Below are 21,013 nucleotides of genomic sequence, written 5' to 3' on the forward strand. Positions count from 1 at the left end.
TATGGGCAACCTTATCAGGCACTTGCTGGCTCTCATACATTCTAGTCTGGAAAAGATAATATACAAGGAGATAAATAAACCAACATCAAGTAGTGATTTTGGAGAAAACGGAATGAGGTAATCTCATGTAATGACTGCTCTGAGGGTTGGCAACACTAGATGGGGCAGTTCAGGGAGGTCAGTCAAAGGAGGTGGACAATGGAGCTGATGCTTAGAGGATGAGAAGAAAACAGTCACGGAAAGATGAGACAAAAGATGTTCCAGACACAGAGAACAGCAGGAGTTTGCAGATTCCATTCTTGTTCATGACAATTTCACCTAAACATGACCACCAACATGAACCCATGACACATAGATATATGTTCCCATAAAACCATGACAAAAGTACAGATATATGTTCCTGGAGAGCAGAGTCCAAGCTCCATTAACCAGGAGCTTTTGTTGTGAGTATTTACGGGTGCATACCCCGTAACTGCGTATTCAATAAAATTGAATTGAGAGTCCAGTAACACTCCTGTAAAATTACCTTAGGAATATTTCGATGGGCCGGTAGCCTCATGTTCCTGTGTTAACATATTTAGTATCTGATCATTGCTGGAGAAATGGCATATAGAAGTTTTCTAGAAACAACAGCTGGCTCCTTTAATGATTTCATATCAACAAAAATAGTAACCTATAGTATAGGAACTTGGTAACTTAAATAGCAATGAAAGAATTAATATATAAGAAGGTTGCTGGGTCTATATGAAAAAATTTCATGTTGTCAGTTGTGTAAAGGAACAAAATAAGCTTGCCAGAGTTACTTAAGGGGATGGTGTCTTTAAAAGCAACTCAGTTTATGTTCCAAATACATGGGCCATCCTAATATTCTATGAACAAGTCCACTAAGTTATGTATCATATAAGACAGAGATTTCCTTCAAACAAGAAGCTTTCCAGAAATTATTTTTAAGTTTTTTATTTTAATTTCAGTATAGTTAATGTACAGTTATATTAGTTTCAGGTGTACAACATAGTGATTCAATAATTCTACACATTACTCAGTGCTCATCATGGTAAGTGTACTCTTAATCCCCTTTACCTATTTCATTCATATTCAGTGGTGTAATATGGGCAACCTTATCCCCTTCAGTAACTATCACTTTGTTCTTTATAGTTAAAAGTCTGTTTCTTGGTTTGTCTCTCTTTTTTCCCCTTTGTTCATTTGTTTTGTTTCTTAAATTCCGCATCTGAGTGAAATCAGATGGTATTTGTCTTTCTCTGACTGACTTATTTCACTTGGCATTATACCCCCCAACTCCATCCATGTTGTTGCAAATGGCAATATTTCATTCTTTTTTATGGCTGAGTAATATTCCGTTATATATACCACATCTTCTTTATTCATCTGTCGAAGGACACTTGACTGCTTCCATAATTTGGCTATTGTAAATAATGCTGCAATAGACATAGGGGTGCATATATTTTTTGAATTAGTATTTTTGTAATTTTTCAGTAAATACCCAGTAGTATGATTTACTGGATCATAGGGTAATTCTATTTTTAATTTTTTAAGCAACCTCCATACTGTTTTCCACCAACAGTGCACCAGAGTTCCTCTATCTCCACATTCTTACCAACACTTGTTTCTTATGTTTTTTATTTTAGTTATTCTGACAGATGTGGGGTGATAGCTCATTGTAGTTTTGACTTGCATTTCCTTGATGATGAGTGATGTTGAGCATCTTTTCATGTGTCTGTTGAACATCTGTATGTCTTCTTTGGAGAAGTGTCTGTTCATGTCTTCTGCCCATTTTTAAATTGGATTATTTGTTTTTTGGCTGTGGAGTTATGTAAGTTCTTTATATATTTTGGATGCTAACCCCTTATCAGGTATGTTATTTGTGAAATCTTCTCCCATTCAGTAGGTTGCTTTTTTGTTTTGTTGTTTCCATTGCTGTGCAGAAGCTTTTTAGTTTGAGGTAGTCCCAGTAGTTTATTTTTGCTTTTGTTTCCCTTGCCTCAGGAGACATACCCAGAAAAATGTTGCTACTGCCAGTGTCAGAGATGTTGCTGCCTGTGTTCTCTTCCAGGACTTTTTTGGTTTCAGGTCTCATATTTAGATCTTCCATCCATTTTGAGTTTATTTTTGTGTATGGTTTAAGAAGGTGATCCAGTTTCATTCTTTTTCATGTAGCAACACCATTTGTTGAAGAGACTGTTTTTTTCTCATTACATATTCTTGCTTCTTTTGTCAAAGATTAATTGACCATATAATCATGGGTTTATTTCTGGGCTTTCTATCCTGTTCTACTGATCTATGTGTCTATTTTTGTGTCAGGACCATACTGTTTTGATTACTACAGCTTTGTAGTATAACTTGAAATCTGGAATTGCGATACCTCCAACTTTTTCTTAAAAAAAAAAAAAAAGATTTTATTTATTTTAGAGAGAAAGAGCATGATCAGGGGAAGGAGCAGAGGGAGAGGGACAGGGAGATAATTTCCAGCAGACTCCACACAGAGTGCAGAACCCGATACAGGGCTTCATCCCAGGACCCTGAGATCATGACCTGAGCTAAAACCAAAAGGTAGACACTTAACTGACTGAGACACCCAGGAGCCCCCAGTTTTTCTTTTTCAAGATTGTTTTAGCTCTTCAGGGTCTTTTGTGGTTCCATGTAAATTTTAGAGTTATTTGTTCTAGTTCTGTGAAAAAATGTTATTGGTATTTTGATAGGGATTGCATTAAATCTGTAGATTTCTTTGGGTAGTATGAACATTTTAATAATATTTGTTCTTATGATCCATGAGCATGGACTATCTTCCCATTTGTTTTTGTCATCTTTAATTTCTTTCATCAGTGTTTTATAGTTTACAGAATACAGGTCTTTCACCTCTTTAAGTTATTCCTAGGTATTTTATTATTTTTGGTGCATTTGTAAGTGGGATTCCTTTCTTAATTTCTCTTTCTGTTGCTTCACTATTAGTGTATAGAAATGCAACAGATTTCTGTACGTTGATTTTGTACCCTGTGACCTTACTGAATTCATTTATCAGTTCTAGTAGTTTTTTGGCAGAGTCTTTTTTTTTTTTTTTTGAGATTTTATTTGACAGAGAAAGACACAGCAAGAGGGGGAACACAAGCAGGGGGAGTGGAAGAGGAAGAAGCAGGCTTCCTGCTGAGTGGGGAGCCTGATGTGGGGCTTGATCCCAGGACCCTGGGATCATGACCTGAGCCAAAGGCAGACGCTTAACAACAGAGCCACCCAGGCACCCCTTTTGGTAGAGTCTTTTGGGTTTTCTATTTATGGTATTATGTCATCTACAAATAGTGAAAGTCTTACTTCTCCCTTAGCAATTTGGATGGCTTTTATTTCTTTTTGTTGTCTGATTGCTGGAGCTAGAACTTACAGTACTATGTTCAATAAAAGTGGTGAGAGTGGATATCCTTATCCTGTAGGGGGAAAGCTCCCAGTTTTTCACCATTGAATATTCACTGTGGGTTTTTCATATGTGTCCTTTATTATGTTGAGGTATATTCCCTCTAAACATACTTTGTTGAGAGTTTTTAATCGTGAATGGATGTTGTACTTTGTCAAATGCTTTATCTGCAGCAATTGAAATGATCATATGGTTTTTATCCTTTCTCTTATTGATGTTATGTATCACATTAATTGATTTGCAAATCTTGGACTACACTTGCATCCCTGGAATAAATTCCACCTGATCGTGATGAACAATTTTTTAAAATATATTGTTGGGTTTGGTTTGCTAATATTTTCTTGGGGATTTTTGCGTCTATGTTCATCAGATATGTTGACCTATACTTCTCTTTTTTTTTTTTTTTAAGATTTTATTTATTTATTCGACAGAGATAGAGACAGCCAGCGAGAGAGGGAACACAAGCAGGGGAGTGGGAGAGAAAGAAGCAGGCTCATAGCGGAAGAGCCTGATGTGGGGCTCGATCCCATAACGCCGGGATCACGCCCTGAGCCGAAGGCAGACGCTTAACCGCTGTGCCACCCAGGCACCCCCCTATACTTCTCTTCTTTTTGTAGTGTCTTTATTTAGTTTTGGGATCAGGGTCATACAGGCCTCATAGAATGAATTTGGAAGTGTTCCCTCCTCTTCTATTTTTTTGGAATAGTTTGAGAAGAATAGGTAATAACTTTCTTTAAATGTTTGGTAGAATTCATCTGTGAAGCCGTCTGGTCCTGGATTTTTGTTTGTTAGAAGTTTTTTGATTACTGATTCAATTTCATTGCTGGTAATAAATCTGTTCAAATTTTCTATTTCTTCCTGATTCAAATTTGGGAGGTTGTGTGTTTCTAAGAATTCATCCATTTTTTCTAGGTCGTCCAATTTGTTGGCATCTAATTTTTCATAATATTCTCTTACAATTCTTTATATTTCTGTGGTGTCAGTTATTTCTCCTCTTTCATTTCTGATTTTGTTTGAATCCTTTTTTTTTTTTTTTTGATGAGTCTGGCTAAAGGTTTGTCAGTTTTCCTGATTTTTTCAAAGAACCATAAACTGTCCAGAAATTTAATCCAAAGACCTCAACGTCATATTTTATGTGTCTACTTTGCAGTATAACTTGGAATATAAGCAACTGCCTAGTACTTCCATAAATTACTTTCATCTCAGTTTCTAAGGCTTAATCTTGCTGCCTGGATGAGATAGAATGTGCCCTCATCAAAAAATCAGTATCGTTCACCACAGTGTTGATGGATTGTTACATGAATAGATGGAATACAATAAGGAGAATCACACTAAACAACAATTCAACATTATAAGACCTTGGATTCAACATTCTTTGAAAAATATCTTCCTTGTGTATTAATGAAGAAACTTCAGATTTAACCAAAAATTTTGTGGTCATCCTTTCTTGAAAACTAGTAGAAATTATACCATTCACATTTTCAAATCTTGTTTCATTGTTTAAAGTTCATGCTGGCAAAATTTTTTCACAAAACCTTTTTTGGCAAACCTGCTATGTACAAGGCACTGTGCTAGGTGCAATGAGGGGACAAAGTAATAAATAAGATGGCATTTCTGGGGCGCTTGGGTGGCACAGTCGGTTAAGCCTCTGACTCTTGGTTTCATCTCAGGTCACGATCTCAGGGTCATGGGATCAAACCCCATATTGGGCTCCACGTTCAGCACTGACTCTACTTGAGATTCTTTCCCTCACCCTTTCTCTCCCCCTCTGCCCTCCCCCCTTGTACACATATAATGTGTGCAAGATAAGTGATATCTTCAGCCCATCCCCAATCTCTCCTCATTTCTGATCTCCCCTCACCATCCTGAAATTTATCTCAACCATTACTTCAAGTTCCTTGTACTTGTTCACTAAATATTTGCTGGGTTAATGCATTAATTAACAAAAGCAACGAGGTTTGTGTTTAGGCTACATAATCATTCTTATTGCTTATGTATGAGTTTTAAACCAATAAAACCATAGGCTCAAATCCGTGTTTTACAAAGATATAGTGGCACTAGGAAGGTATATTATAAAAGATAAAGTAAGTAGACGTAATTTCCTTCACAAGGGATGGTGAGGTGCTGAGCAGGGATAACAGCAGATAGATGATGGAAAAGCAGCAGAAGAAAGTGAGGAATGACATAGGAAGGGTAGAGAAAGCTCCTTCTGGAGGAGACTGGCCCTTATAAACAAGGTACATGGGAGAAAATGTGCCTTTGGCTGTAAAAGGAATTCCCACAGGAACAATGACTTTTTTATTCACAAATATTCAAATAGCAACATTAAAATGCACATACCAGACCATACTCTTACCCCAGAGCCATGGAGAAGGGCTGAACACAGTGACTAAAGCCTTCCTTTGCTTTGGAAATGTGGAGCCTAGGGATGTGGCCCCAGACACTCAGTGCTGACTGGGGACAAGCCCTCTCTGGTTCAGGCTGACTGCTTTGCACTTTGCTCCACTATGGACAGCTTCCATGGAATGCATCCCTCTGACCTTTGCCTGTGTTTATTTCTTTTGGAGGAAATGAGGGTATTTTTTCTGACAATTTTTAAGTTGAAGAGGAAACATACCCAATCTTGGGATAATAAAGAGTAGAGACAAAGCCATGATGAGAGGGAGTGTTTTCACAGCATGTGTGTGATAGGTTAAGAAAGGGTTCATGCCAAGGTTCTCCTTTTATTTAAACAAAGTTCCTATATTAATGTAATATTATTACCAATGTTTGGGGATTTCTTAAAGTTTTAAGATAAAATTTTGGCAGGTAATTTAGGCATATTTTGTTTGGTTCTCTCCCCCACCCCAGATTATCGGGAACTTTAATGTGAGAATTATTTTATATTTCCTATGCTAGGTTTAACAGGCAAAGTAAAGGTGCCTTCATTTAGTTTGTGTATCATTCACTGAATATTTGTTCACAGCGTCTGATCATTGACACTGTGATTTCAAATAGTGATGGTTTTGGAAAGAGTGACTAAGCCAGTAGGCTGTGCATCAGTTAGAAAGGTGGTGGCTAATTATAGATTTGTGTTGTGACTTCAAGAGGGTTGTGTAACTTCTTCACTTGCCCTCTTACTCATAAAAGGGACTGCTTGTTCATAGTGTAGTCGGCGCAAGTAGGAACCAACTAAAGAGCTGGCAAAGCACTTTCTGAATGTAAAATGTGTCCGATTTTGTCTTTATTTGATAAAGCAAGCATCATTATGAAGAACTGGCTGTGGGCAAGTGAAAAAGTGAACCTGGAAAATCAGCAAGGAATGTACAAATGAACCAGTTGTGATATTAGAAGATATCACTAAGAAAATGTCCAGGAGGACACACACACACACACACACACATCAAGTTTGTTTTCTTCTTTATGTTCACTTAACATTAAGTTATTCCTTTTTTCATTCCTGGGTATACTATATAACCCCAATACTTGGGGGTAAGTATTTTATTAATCATCCTTGGATACCTTAGGCTCGGCATTCTGTATGATGTGGAAGTTCTGTATAGTTCATTGTTGAATTAGGAGGGAATCGATCAGATTGATTTAGATCAGATTAAGGCATAAATGACAGATAATATTGTAATATTACTAGAAGTATTTGCGTTTTCAAAAATAAATCCTTTTTCAAGGGAAAAATTTCAGGTGTGGGAAATATACGGTAGAACAGAAGAACGAGCCTGGCCTCCTCAAGTCATAGTAGTATATACACTGCTACTTGTGCTTATAAGAACTTTCTTCAACCCACAAGGAACGATTACACTGTGTTTTCCAAACTTCTGTTCATAACTTCACTTTTACCAGTCTCAGCCCACTTATATTTTATATGCTTTTAAAACTTGCACATACATCATGTGGTTTTCATACATAAATAGGACTAAATACAAAGAAGGTAATCAGCCACCTATTCATCAAATGTCTAGTAAGTGTCAGTCAGTGTGCTGGAGGCTCTGGCATAAAACTGAGGAAGACAAGCAGGCACAGGCACATGCGGGCTATGAACTTTCTGGAGACGAGGGACTGAGCATCTGGAGTGGTCTAGCGTGGCTCTGGCCGACAGTAGGCACAGTCTCTGCTTCCTAGAAGGCACTGAAGAAATGACATTTAAGAGAGAGAAGAAGGAGGAGGTCAGGGAGAAGGAGAACTAGAAAAAGAAGGAGAAGAGGAAGAAAGGGAAAGAGAGTAGGGAAGAGGGAAGAAGGGAAAGAGAAAGAGGATGCTTAGGATGAGCACTTGGGTACCCCAAGGTTGTAGACAGAATGAGAACCATGTGGTAGAATGAAAACACCAGACGGCAGCAGATGCCACATTAGGCACCAACGGTGACCTGATGCTGGTGAAGAGACAGACCAGGAGCAGCTCCTCCAGGAACAACTTCGATTACAAGGAGACACTGAGTATTCTTTCTGGGAGGCACTTTTGCTGTGGGACTTCTCTCCAGTGAACTCTGATCGAGTAAGAAAGCACACATGTCAGACATCTGTGAACTATATTTGCCATCTGGGTGTTAACTTCCCTCTTGACGAAAATCCTCTCTCACTGGGTGAAATGTGCATTCCTGCATTCATTCAGTGCCTTGCCAAGAGTCTCCAAACCTAGACATTATCATCCCTGCGACAGGAGTCTTGATAATGATGTGATGCTGTAAAGATAAATTTATATATATCTTCCTGATAATTCTGTCATTATTCCTTATAACTCTGTCATTATTTAAAAATATTCAATGAATACCAACATACCTATGACATTTTTGTGGTTGCCATACAAGCAGTGTTGTATTGAAAAAAGGTCCATGAGCTCTGGAGTTAAGACATACTGAAATTCTGTTTCCACTGTTCACTGGCTTGTGACCTTTGGCAATCTAATTAATTTCTATGGCGCTCAGCTTTCTCATCTGTAAAATTGGAAAACTGTATTTTATGGTGTTGTTTAAATTCGCAGTCTTGATGTCGAGTATTTTGCATGTTGCCTGGCATTTCCTTGCATATGTTGCCGAGCAGGGACCTCACTCAACATGTGGCGGCTAGAAATGGTGGTGGTGGTGGTGGCAGGAGTGATACAGTCCCAGAAGATGAACCGCACACTTGGGGATGTGAGTCTGGGCTGGGAAGAATTGGAAAATTTTCTTTGATCCAGAATAGCCTTACTCACAGTTATCTTTTATTTTAGAACTCTCAAAAGGTTGAGTGTTTTCTCCAATAATGGTTCTGGAATGAAAGTTTAGTCTCAAGACCAGAGAAATTCATGAACTCCAAAAAAGTTTTCTTGATTTTCATGTATCAGAACAAGAATTTTTTTTTCTCAAAAGATGATACCATGTTAATACTCTTCCTTTCACTGTGGAAAATTTTCTTCCACAAATGGAAATATTTTTAATGTTCTTAAAAAATGAACATATGCTTGATACAAAAATTCAAATAATATAGATAGAGAGGAGAAAATCATCATCCCACTGTCTGGATTATCACTTTTAATGATTCCAGGAACATCCTTTCAGTCTTTTTTCTATGCATGTGTAAGCAAAAATATGGAATAGGAGTATGAGTTTTTATTAAAGACATTGGATACTATGCCAAGTTCTCTTCCGTAACTTTCATCTTCACTTAGTAATACATCATGGCCGTGTCCTCATGTCAATGAATGTAAATACATCTCATTTTTTAAAACTGCTGCCAAATATTCCATTTCTATGTGTGCCATATTTTAACCAATAACTCCACTTTTCACTGTTAAAAAATAATTTTAGTAAACATTCTTGTACATATTTATCTTTGTCTATTTGCGTTGGTATTCCTGTAGAATGAATGCCTAGAGGTAGAGTTGAAAGGCCAGTGGCTATGCACCTTCTAAGTGTCGATACACATTGTTGAATTGCCCTCTAAGAAGCTTACGCTCTTTAAACTCCCACCAGTAGTGAATGACATCACCTATTTCCTTTCAGGGGAACTGGCGTAAAATGGGGCTTGCTTTCGGTGGGGCTGATCATTTGAAATCGTCAACGTGGGCACAAGGTAAATCAATAATAGAACACGAAGTTGACTACTAGAACCCAGAGCCAGAACACTACCCAGGGCCTGGTTTATGGTGGCCAGTAGTCACTCAACCCATATTTAGTGACAGACTGAGCATGTGGCTGTCTAACCAAGGTCATCAAGGGCCTGGCTCAGGAAAGACTAGTAGATGGAATAAAGAAAAAGTAACATTATGTACAAACATTAGCATTCACAGTCTTCTGCTAAAAAAACAAAACTTATGAGTGAAGAGCTTGAAGCAACTTCACTTGAGAAGGCTTAGGGGAGATGGTTGAAACTCTTCCAATTCCAGTCAGAGACAGGTGGCGTATTCATCTTCCAATCGCATGTTTTCATATGCTTTCCAAATAAGGAAGCAGGTTAATTACAGTGACTATGCTTTGGTCGTAACTACTCCCTCAAAGCCTTATAAAATATGTTTTTCCCCCTTTGTGCCTTTTGGGTACCTGAGAATTTGCACTTATAGTTCCCAATGGAGGTGATTTTCTTTATTTGTAAGTATAGAAAGCAGGTTTGAAATATGCTATTTTGCTGGGATAAAAAGAGTTACTGTGATTCTAATTCTCTTAGAATGCTTATTCTCTTTAGTGTATATATATATATTAGGGAGTGATTTATACATATTAAAGACTGTGTTGCATGAAGTGGTTTGTCGTGGGTAGCCAAATCAAATTAAGTGCAAATCTGTAATATCAAATGGCATAGTTCAATAGCATAGGAGTTCCTCTAATGTGGAAACAGAGAAAAACTAGCATGAAATCTGATTAAAAATTTGGGGAGCTGTGCATTGCGTTTCCTAACATGATTTCCATGCCTGAGGGTGCACCATTGGGACCTATTGCCCTTTTCCTGACCCTCCCATGCTTGCAGACACCGCGGACCTGCCTCCTGATCATTAACACTGCACAGGGCAAAGATCCTACCAAGAATAATTGTTTTGCCTACTTACAGACATAAGTCATTCTTCAAAGGCATTTCAATGAATACAAATGCTGAGAAACTCCTTTGAACATCTCTATTAAAAATTGCTGCTAGTGTCAGGTAGTGGTAAATGAAAACGTCCTCATAGTGACGGGTTCATCTCCTACAAATAAAGCCAACCCCTTGATTAGTTCTGAGTGGATTAATCATCATGGATGTGTGTGAAGAATCATGAATGACTCTGACATGGGCTGATTTTTTAAAAGAGGTTCTTTATCTCTTTTCCTCCCCTGGAGAAATTATTTTGGTAAAAATTTTGTGGAGGTTGCAACTTCATTTATGCATTGAAGGCTGTGCCTTTCCAAGCAATCTTGGGAGTTTATATTTCTAATGTATGTGTTGTTGCTCCAAGGTAGTCCCTCGAATATGCTTATGTGCCTTAAAATTTTCCAAATTACTTATTTCTTAAATCCTCAAAGAAAGGAGTTCTGGTTCAGAGAAAACATCTAATGTGAAATGCATTCTTTTTTCTTTTTGCTTTGCCATACTGTGCCTGGGTTTTACAAAACATGTTTCTTTCTCTGTCTTGGTTTAGCCAAAGGAAAAAATCAGCATCCTTTCAATAATGCTGGCAGGCAAGACTATGAGCTGAAGTATTCCCAGGGACGCCAGAGTGGAATTTCCCGTCCTCTGAGTTTCCCCGGGGTTTTGGTTCCTGACCGCCCCAACCCTTGCAAGCAGCTATTCCAGCTCTTCTTGCTCTTTCCCCTACTTATCTGGCCAAATACTGCAAATGTCATTCTGGCTTCCTCCAAAATCACACTCAGGGACATTGTCCTCACTTTTTTCTAGATGGCTTTTTCCCCTTGTCCTTTGACATACTTCTGAGTTCCTCAGCACTACGGAATACAGACTATTTTAAATCAAGTCAATGACACATTCTCAGTTCCCATATCTACTTTTTTTAAAAAATTCTGATACATGTATTGTCTTTATTCAAAAATAACAGTCTATTCAAAAAGCACAGAATTGTAGTCCAGAGTGCGACCTAGCCATTTCATTGCTGCAAAAATATCTGGAACCCAAACCTTAGTAAACAGATTTTCTTATTCCTTTTCATTGTTGGGTACTTACCCAATGACATGATTTGGAAATGCAAATGAAAAAATCTAAGTACATAGAAGGCATATGATAATTTTACATGTAATATATAGATGCTACTTTTTGCTGTTTTTAGGTTAATTTTGCCAAAAAAAAAGCTTTTCCCTCATGGAATATAAGGTCCACTGTTCTTTTAGAAATGTGCTATTCTTAATTGTCCTCCCACATTCCTTCAATCACTGTAATTTTACAATAACATCAAAAAATAATTGGGAACGCCATAGAATTCTGCTGCTATCAGTGGCCTCTAATGCATTCTTTTTATCTTGTGGATGCGGAAATAGGTCCCCAATAGGATGCGGAAATAGGTCCTCCAAAATTACATAGATAACAACTCAACCAGAATCAAAATGGAGTTCACTTTGTTTTACATGAATGCTCTTTTCCATATGGAAATTATATTTTCTCAGTGTTATTCTATTTTCCCTAAATTGTAGTCCAATGTATACCATGTTAGAAGTTACAACATTCATGGGGCGCCTGGGTGGCACAGCGGTTAAGCGTCTGCCTTTGGCTCAGGGCATGATCCCGGCGTTATGGGATCGAGCCCCACATCAGGCTCCTCTGCTATGAGCCTGCTTCTTCCTCTCCCGCTCCCCCTGCTTGTGTTCCCTCTCTCACTGGCTGTCTCCATCTCTGTCGAATAAATAAATAAAATCTTAAAAAAAAAAAAAAAAAGAAGTTACAACATTCACCATCTATATTGGACACATTTTATCTTCTCCTTAGATTTTCTTGATGGTGTCGTCTCTTGGATCCTCTGCCCCAGCCTTCACAGCAGCCGAGACAGTAAGCCATAAATAATACTGCATTCCCAGAAGGATTGCAGATATTAATGTCAGCATCAGAGACTTTAAGAGTGCAGAGGTTGGGTTCCCTATCATATCCCTATTCAGTTTACCTAAGTGTCTAGCCCCTGCAAGAACTAGATGGATCACGGCCTATCGCTATGGACCAGCATCACCTTAGGCAGATGACCACTCTAGGCCAAGCTGAGGTACCACTCTACCACAAGCTGTGGTATTGTGACCGCAGCAAACAAGCACATTCGAAGATCCAGGCAAGCAGGTGCTGTCAGCTGGGGATCCCAGGCAGGTAGCAGGGTCCCAAGGTCAGGCCATTACTTGGGAGTTGACCAGAAGGCCGATTAGCCATAACTAAGCCCAGCCATTGAGGTAAGACAGCAATTGGATCACTGGAACTAGTCTACAAAGTAGGCCCCAGGTCCCAAAAACAAGAAGGAAGCCTGACCACCAGAATCAAGACACTGATGCTCTGGACCTGGGCTGCAAGACCAGAGGCTGGTGTGAGGCTGTCTCTAAGCGAGGACCCAGACAGAGCTTGTGCTTCGTGGGGATGACAAAGCTGGGGAAAGGAGCCAGGGAAGGATGAAGTGGCCTGAACCACAAAGAGGGGTATCATGACTGACCAGAGCCTAACGGCATAAATAACCATGAACCGTTCCCACCTTCCCTCCCCCAGCTGGGCTTTTAAGGTCTTTTTTTCTTTTCCTTTCCTTTCTTTTCTTTTTTCTTTTCTTTTCATTTTTTTTTTTCATTTTATTTTAACGTCTAGCTTCTAGCTTCTTTTTGAGGCTTGCCATTGAAGAAGCATTTTCAGAGAATAAAAGCCATTTCTAATGCCTCCTTTTTGATCTCTCCTCAAATACAAATACTGGCCAAGAAATCCTTGCAGATCACTGTGTAATTAGCCACAGCCATAACTTAGTAATCAGCAAACTTTCTGAGAAGTTGGCACATTTGTTCATTCATTTACACATCAATGATATACTCGTTGGACAAGTATTTGCTAAGTGCCTACTGAATGCAAAATGCCTACTCTCAAGGCAGACAGACCTGCGTTCTAACACTTGCTTGCCTATTTCTTTGGGCGTTAAAAGGATTGAGTGAGACAATTCATATAAAACATAAAGCACAAAACCTTGCAATAGTAATTAGTTAATGTATAAGAGCTACTACTATTACTTTTACTTTTATTAATATCACTGATAACATTAAAACATGGTTACAGTCTACTGAAAGGACGAGACTTTAAAATAAATAAATGTAATATGGAGTAATAGATGTTACGGCGCACGTATGTACAAGTTTGGGAAGGAATAATAATTCTGCTTGACAGGATGAATCATGTTTTAGCTTAAGGTTGAAAGTTGAAGAGTGCACCACACCGTCGTGGAACGGGTGTTACCAGCAGAGGCGTTTCTTCATACTGCATGAATCAGAGTGACAGGCAAAGCTGGAAATGCACCAAGGGGCTACAATGACAAATGGCGTTAGAGCCTTTGCGGCCGAGTCTGGATTTTGTCTGGGTAAATTACTGAGAAGACTTTTAAGCCATGAAGAAACAATTTGCCTTTTACAAAAATCACTCTAGCAGCACTATGGAAGCTGGAGCTGGGATCAAATTGGGGGAAAGGAGGCACAAGCCAGGGAGACCCCACAGGCAGGAAGGCCAGTGAGGAGCTGTTGAGATAGATCAGAAGGAAAGAAGTAAGCACCTGGTCTGGTTCCGTGTTTTTAAACTGGGATTCTCCCAGCCTGATCCTATGCCCGATACCCCAGGAACCCCAGCCCTGTCCCTGACAGTCATCCTCTCCATCCTCACTCTCTCTCTCTGGCATCGGTGTGGTCCAGAGGCAGCCGGACACAGCGTTTGGAAGACCTTTGGAACTGACCCTATACAGGCAACTTCTGAGCCTCTCAAGTGTGTCACCACCTATGCCCTTCTCCCTTTCTGCTAAAGCCTGAACGGCGCAGTGTTTCCTTAAGTGGGGCACACTGGTCACATGTTCCAGAAGCACCCTGGGGGCTTGTTAAAAATGCCTATTTCTAGACCCCTCCCAGTAAGCGGAATCCCTTGCAATTGAAAAGCAAATCTGCCCTTTTTGCCATCTTCCCAGGGGATACCGACTTTGAGAGCCCCTACAAGAGACCACCAGACAAGTAGTTCTTGAACTTGACAAATCATGTAACTGGCTTGGGGAGCTTTTTAAAAATAGTCTTTGAGACCCCTACCCCTCCAGAAATCTGCAGGTCTAGGGTTGAGTAGGCAGTCCACCCAAGGGATGGACACTGATCCTCCCTGGGACCCGCTGTCTAATATCACCTTCCCAGTAGCTTAACCTGCTGCTGCTGGAAGAAATGAAATAATTAGTCACAAACCCTTCCTGGTGTAATTACAAGGGACAGCTGAGTCGCCATTCTATTGAATTGCCGCAGAAAGCTTTTGAAAACAAAGAGCCTGAGATGAAAGAGGAAAGGTCCCTCTCACAGCTGACTGCTAATAAGGGGTGGCCTTGAGGCTGAGGCGGGCTGGCTAGCGATGACCACAGCACTTCTTCACTTGCTGCTCTACGGAAGGCACCCTGTGCGGAAAGCCGCGTGACTCGGGACGAAGAATTACCTTTGATCTGGTCACTTGCATCAGAGCCTTTTCCAGCTCCTCTCTCATTTGCCTCAGAAATCTAGGGAACTCCCTTTAACCATGGAATGCTTGTGCTCCCAGTTCAGAAAGCGAGGATCATCCGTTTTCCCCTTGCTCATCGGCCAGGACGTGTGAGGTGTATCAGGCCTGAAAAAGACCTACTTCAATAAAGGATCTGTTTGGGGTGGGAGGAGAACTGGGGTGGAACAAGAACTTGGGAATAACTAAATAATAAATAATAATTAGAAATTGTAAACTAACAATGAGAAAATGGATCCTGGACCTTGTCCACCATACCAGCACCAGGTCTAATGACCACAGTAGAGAGAGTTTCTGTGACTTAAAATGAGATTTAAAGAGGCAAAGGGGAAAGAAATCCTCCGGAAACAGAACATTGAGCCATTAGTTATCATCACTAAAAGTGGGTCTGGCTGCACCACTGATTTCTTCTCAGTTTAATGAATGCCCCCTGGGGTTGCCTGTTAAAGCTCATTGTTCTGTCAGAAACTCTGTTGCACATTGGAGGGAGATTTCACTGGTTTCCAAATGATGAAAGGATGCTCTTGGAACATGTTTCAAAGGAGTAATGGTAGCTTCTGAAAATTTTTGCTTTAATTTACCATGGTTGAACAACTGGGCAGCCTTCCAGCAAGAGATCTTTTAAGAACTTGCAAGTACAAAAGAGGATGACCTTTTTGCCTGCGGTACAATGTGAGCCTTCTTATAATTCCTATTGTTTAAGCATTCACGTGAACAGGATAGCCCAGGAACACACATGAACTATCCTTTCTACCTCCAGGAAGATAAAGAGGAGAATTCATTTTGAAGCATAAACCTGCCAGTAATAGGGCTGCTGACCCACTTGGCCTGGAAATTCCAGAAAAGCCTTCAAATGAAAAACCCCACTGCAATCTAGAAGTATTTAGTCCATTATTATTAGGGAAGGACCAGTTCATCCAGACAGTCAAGAAAGAATTCACTGAGAACATGTCACTCCAGCTGAATATTGCAGAATAACACATTTTTGCCAGCTAGAGAAAGAGGGAAAGAAAGAGTGTTCCAGGGAGTGTGAATAGGCATATACATGTGGTGATTTAAAAAACAAAACAAAAAGCACATGTTTTAGTGCCAAAAGTCGGGGGTGGGGTGGAGATGAGTGCATAAGGTGTCTATGTTGGGGGAGGGTCAGCTGAGGGGGGGGAGATCTGAGCCGTAGATCAGGTGAAGGCATTTGTCACCAAAAGGAAAGTCATAAAGTCCTTCCAATTAGAGATTAGTTGTGAAATCAGATTCAAGCTTTAACGAGGTAATTCTAGTTGCAGAGTGACCTGGTTTAAGGAGTGACTGGCAGCTGTGACTAGAAGACCATTAGAAGGCTAATGTAGTTAATACTAATTAAAGAAGGATGAAGGGAGAGTGAATTAAGATGGGGATAAAGGGCTTCTAGAAATGCGATATGGCTAGGATCACGTGGAGAGGCTTTCTTGATCCGTAGTCCTATGGCTTCCATACCCCACTCTCTTTACTACTGTATCATTGTTTACTGTGATTTGCTTTATGCAAAAATACAGTTCTGTTATCTTCTGCTCCCACATGGCTGATAGCAGCCTCCCTTCTCTGAAATACCATCACACTAATCACATCCTGACTTATACTGTTTGTAAACTTGTTTTATGATTATTATTGTTATTGTTATTATTATTTAGTTTGGATACCATTAGTTTATTATAAAACAGAGACATGGAAATTATTTACATGATGAAAGATTTCACAACTTTAGTGGAATGGGCAGCTCCACATGATGCCATTTCAATAATGATTAATTTCAGTCTACATACTTTCCAAGAATGTCACCATCTCTAAATAAGAAATAATCCTTGTCATCTAGAACTACTTTTGTGCCTCCGTATTCTGGGAGAAGAACTTTATCTCCAACTTTCACACTAACTGGTTGGATCTGTCCACCCTTTCCTTTAGAGCCCGATCCAATGGCTACTACTGTTTTTTGCAATACTTTTCCTTGAGATTTTTTCTGGAAGCATAATGCCTCCTTTGGTTACAGTTTCAGCTGCACTCCTTTCAACTAAAAGTCAAAGAGGGAAGAAACTTTCTAAACACTTGTCCTGTCATGACTCCAGCCACCATAGCTCATTGTAAACTTGTTTTAGATAGGATTCCTTCACTGCTTCGAATCTAGCTTTGAATGTAGCTGCCTATCCCTCTGCTTAGGGTCCAAAAAAGTATAGTAAGGGGAGCCAAACATACATTCTCCCGTCCACCACCACTATCATGACTTAAGCCCTAATGAGATAAGCCACAAAATGCAGAAACTTCAAAAAGACCCTTTGCTACTCGAAAGAGCCTGATCTTAAAGGGGATATACTAGCAACCCTGTGTTTCCTTTCCCAGGCCCCTACTATGGCCTTTTTAAAACTTTCCCAGCATCATATTTCCCAAGAATACAGACAAGTCCCCAGACCTTTTCAGCCTACAGAGGAAGAGGAAAAAAGAGGTAGTAAAAGGAATAAAACATTTATAATTCTTTTCAGCATCCCATTAATTGTTCCATGTCTTAACCTTGCAGAAGGGGACAGTCAAGGCATTGCTTTTTGGTGGCTGCACTCTCTGATCAATGTCAGGGATGACAAAATGATAGGAATGGGCAAACTGGGAAGGGTATAACTCATCTCTGGGATTTTTGCCTGTTTGAGAGCAGGGCCGAGGATCCTGCTTGCCTGTAGCCTCTACAATGGCTCACCTATAGTAGGACAGACAAGTAATTACATAAAGTAACTGATCCTTATTGTAACTTTTCAAAAGCCTGTGTTGGTCTTCATAGTTTTAGAGAATTGTCACACAATCTCCTTTTGTCCTTTCCATAATCTTGGAACAAAATCGGTGGAAGTCTTTGACCCAATTATATAGATAATAATCTAAAATATGGGTTAAAATACTTAAACAAGCATCAACAGGCAGTAAGTGGCAAGCCAGAAGTCAAACCTAGGGGGTTTTTTTTGTTTTGTTTTATTTTGTTTTAAAGATTTTATTTATTTCATTGACAGAGAGAGGCAGCTAGAGAGGGAACACAAGCAGGGGGAGTGGGAGAGGGAGAAGCAGGCTTCCCGCTGGGCAGGGAGCCTGACGTGGGACTAGATCCCAGGACCCTGGGATCATGAACTGAGCTGAAGGCAGATGCTAAACGACTGAGCCACCCAGGCACCCCTCAAATTTCGGGTTTTAACTCAGTATTCTACTTTCTTCTACGTTGTCGGTCTTCTGTTGGACCCTTATCATGACAATTGTATTGAGGAGGCTAGACCCACATATTTGTCCATCTTTTCAAATTCCTGAGCAGTGATGGCAGGCCTCCATTTTCTGGTTGTGAAAAAAAAATTTTGAGAACTAGGAAAATGGATAAAGAGTGCCAGTGATGGGTTAAACCCTATTTGTCCATCTACCCTGAGTTAAATGAAAACTTATTAGGATTAGTCTTAAAATATGAATATGGCAAAAGGTGTTCCCTGAGTACTATTATATCAAAGCACCGTCTCCCAAGTGAGGTTCCCACATCTGGAAACCATCTGAGGGTATCACAAAAAATGGACATCCCAGGTCCCACCCCCCAACTGAGTCAGACTCCCTAGGGTTTGAGCCCCAAAATCTACATCTAAAAATCTCTTCTGGAAGTTTAGAAAAATGACTGGACTAAGGACTATGTCCCCTCATTTGACCTCTCCAGGTATTTTGGCCTCAGATGTTTTATCTGCAAAATGGGATAATAAGACCTTACCTTCCTAAAGCTAGGAGGCTCGATCTGATTATCTCTTCCTGTCCTTTATGTGTGTAAAATTTGCCATTCAATTACTTTATGTTTCTCGTCAATCATTACCGATGATTCATTCCCGCTTCCGTGTGGTTACACCATTGCTTTCCCCCCAGTTCTCTCCTTCAACCCCTTCTCTCATTAACAATCCATCCCCTCCTTGAAACTGTTCCCAACTGCTCCCACCTTGGGTTTATTCCTTTCTCGCCTCTGAACTCTTGAAGCACTTGTGGTCCCAGCACTGATTGGGCCCAAGGAAGCCATTGCTTTGTGGTGACAACCTTTCCTAACTCTTTGTTACGACTCCCAGCTGGGTCTGGATTGTCCTTGTTGATGATGGTGATGTTGACCAACACGATGTAAACTATCATCTTAAAACAGCTTTATAATCACGTTAGTATGCATGTTCAGTAATCATGAAATAGATCCTCTGAAAAGTCTGCTAGGCAGATTTCAAACTCTAATAGAACTCAGGAATTCGGCTTTTATTACCTAAATGCAGTTCACTCTCCTCCAGTGTCTAGACCTTTTGACTCTTCAATTCAGAAAAAGTATAAAGCATTTCCTAAAAACAAGAAGATTTAATTAAACTACAAAAGAATTTTTAAAAAGCTAAATTGAAATAACCAGTCTCTGGCTTACAAGGGAAATCAACATGCTGGAAAGATAATGTGGAGCAGGAAAAGATGGATGTAATCAGCAAATCAGCTCTTGCCAGGGTGCCCAACGATGGACAGGAATGCAGTAAGTTACATTTTTGACATCAAAGCAGGTGGTATTCAACTCCCTCCTCAAAACACTGCCTCCTATTTAAATCAGGGCTATCTGCTACATTATATCCAAAGCCCCTTGTCAAAAATCCTCCTCATGCAGAATTGCAATAATTAGCTCCTAGTCTTAAAGTTGGTACAAGGGGTGCCTGGGTGGCACAGCGGTTAAGCGTCTGCCTTCGGCTCAGGGCATGATCCCAGCGTTGTGGGATCGAACCCCACATTGGGCTCTTCGGCTGTGAGCCTGCTTCTTCCTCTCCCACTCCCCCTGCTTGTGTTCCCTCTCTCGCTGGCTGTCTCTATCTCTGTCGAATAAATAAAAATAAAATCTTTAAAAAAAAAAAAGTTGGTACAAGATAATGCTTAAATATTATCTTATTGCCAGTTTCTAAGATCCTGGCTTTTTTCTTTTTTGAAATGTGTTATTCTTTTATTTTAAACTCAAACTTTTCAACTTTGTGGCATTAAGATTTGAAATTAGAGAGAGAAAACTAATCTTCTGAATAGGTAATTGCATAAAGAAATTCCGTGGAGATTGGCGAGCCTAAATTTGAGCACTAGCATTTTCAGAATGAGTCCTGCCGTCTCTCCAGCAGTTCTCTGCACATCGCTCTACCTCGCGCACGAGCATGGCAGGCGGGAAGGAAGCTCATCAATCTCTGTAAAAGATCGTTGCTTTTCAGTGGCGCACCATTAACTGAACTTTACTCTTTTCTATCATTGTTTGAATGACTAAATAGTAATGAAATTTGCAACCGCAAATTATCATTGTTTGATCCCACGACAGGCTTCCTTGACCATCTATCCATCTGGTATTGTTTGAGTGTTCTAGAGTGCGCCCTGTAGGAAAGGAAACCAGGAAAAGGTGGGGGCTGGGGAACAAATAGGGAGCTAAGAGAGCAAGTGACGTTAGAAATATTCCATTGGCTAGAATTTAGCAAATAACTAGAAAACAATCAAAAGTTTACATCCAGAAGTATTGTTCTTCGGGGAGTTTACTAGAATTCACCATCCTAAAAAAGTACTGGAACCAAAGTTTAGCAACGGATGAATCTATCAAGCAATAGCGAGTATATTGAAAGTCAATGGATCAATGCAGGGCAGCATTATGACCTTCATGGGCTGGTTTTTTTTGTTTGTTTGTTTTGGTTTGATTTTTTTTGCTTTCATAGGTCTCTTCTACCATAATATTAATATTATTTTATATTACTTTAAATATTTCAATATTTAAGTTTTTCTGTTTTAGTCAAAATTTAATAGATTTTCATGGGGCCTAAAAATGGGGTTTTTTATAATGTGAGAAACAAAACATATGACCCTAAAAGTTCTTCTTTTCCTAAAAAAAAAAAAAAAAAAGTTCTTTTTCTAATAGTTTTAAAAGAAATTCAAAGACTTTCATGGATCTCTA

General features: G+C 39.7%; 1 pseudogene; it reads right to left on the bottom strand.

The window, feature by feature from the left end:
• Nucleotides 1–16,837: 16,837 nt before the first annotated feature.
• Nucleotides 16,838–17,142, bottom strand: LOC113253007 (10 kDa heat shock protein, mitochondrial-like; annotated as a pseudogene).
• Nucleotides 17,143–21,013: the final 3,871 nt, after the last annotated feature.

Source organism: Ursus arctos, unplaced genomic scaffold (genome assembly GCF_023065955.2).
Source record: "Ursus arctos isolate Adak ecotype North America unplaced genomic scaffold, UrsArc2.0 scaffold_6, whole genome shotgun sequence".
NCBI classification, from domain to species: Eukaryota; Metazoa; Chordata; class Mammalia; order Carnivora; family Ursidae; genus Ursus; species Ursus arctos.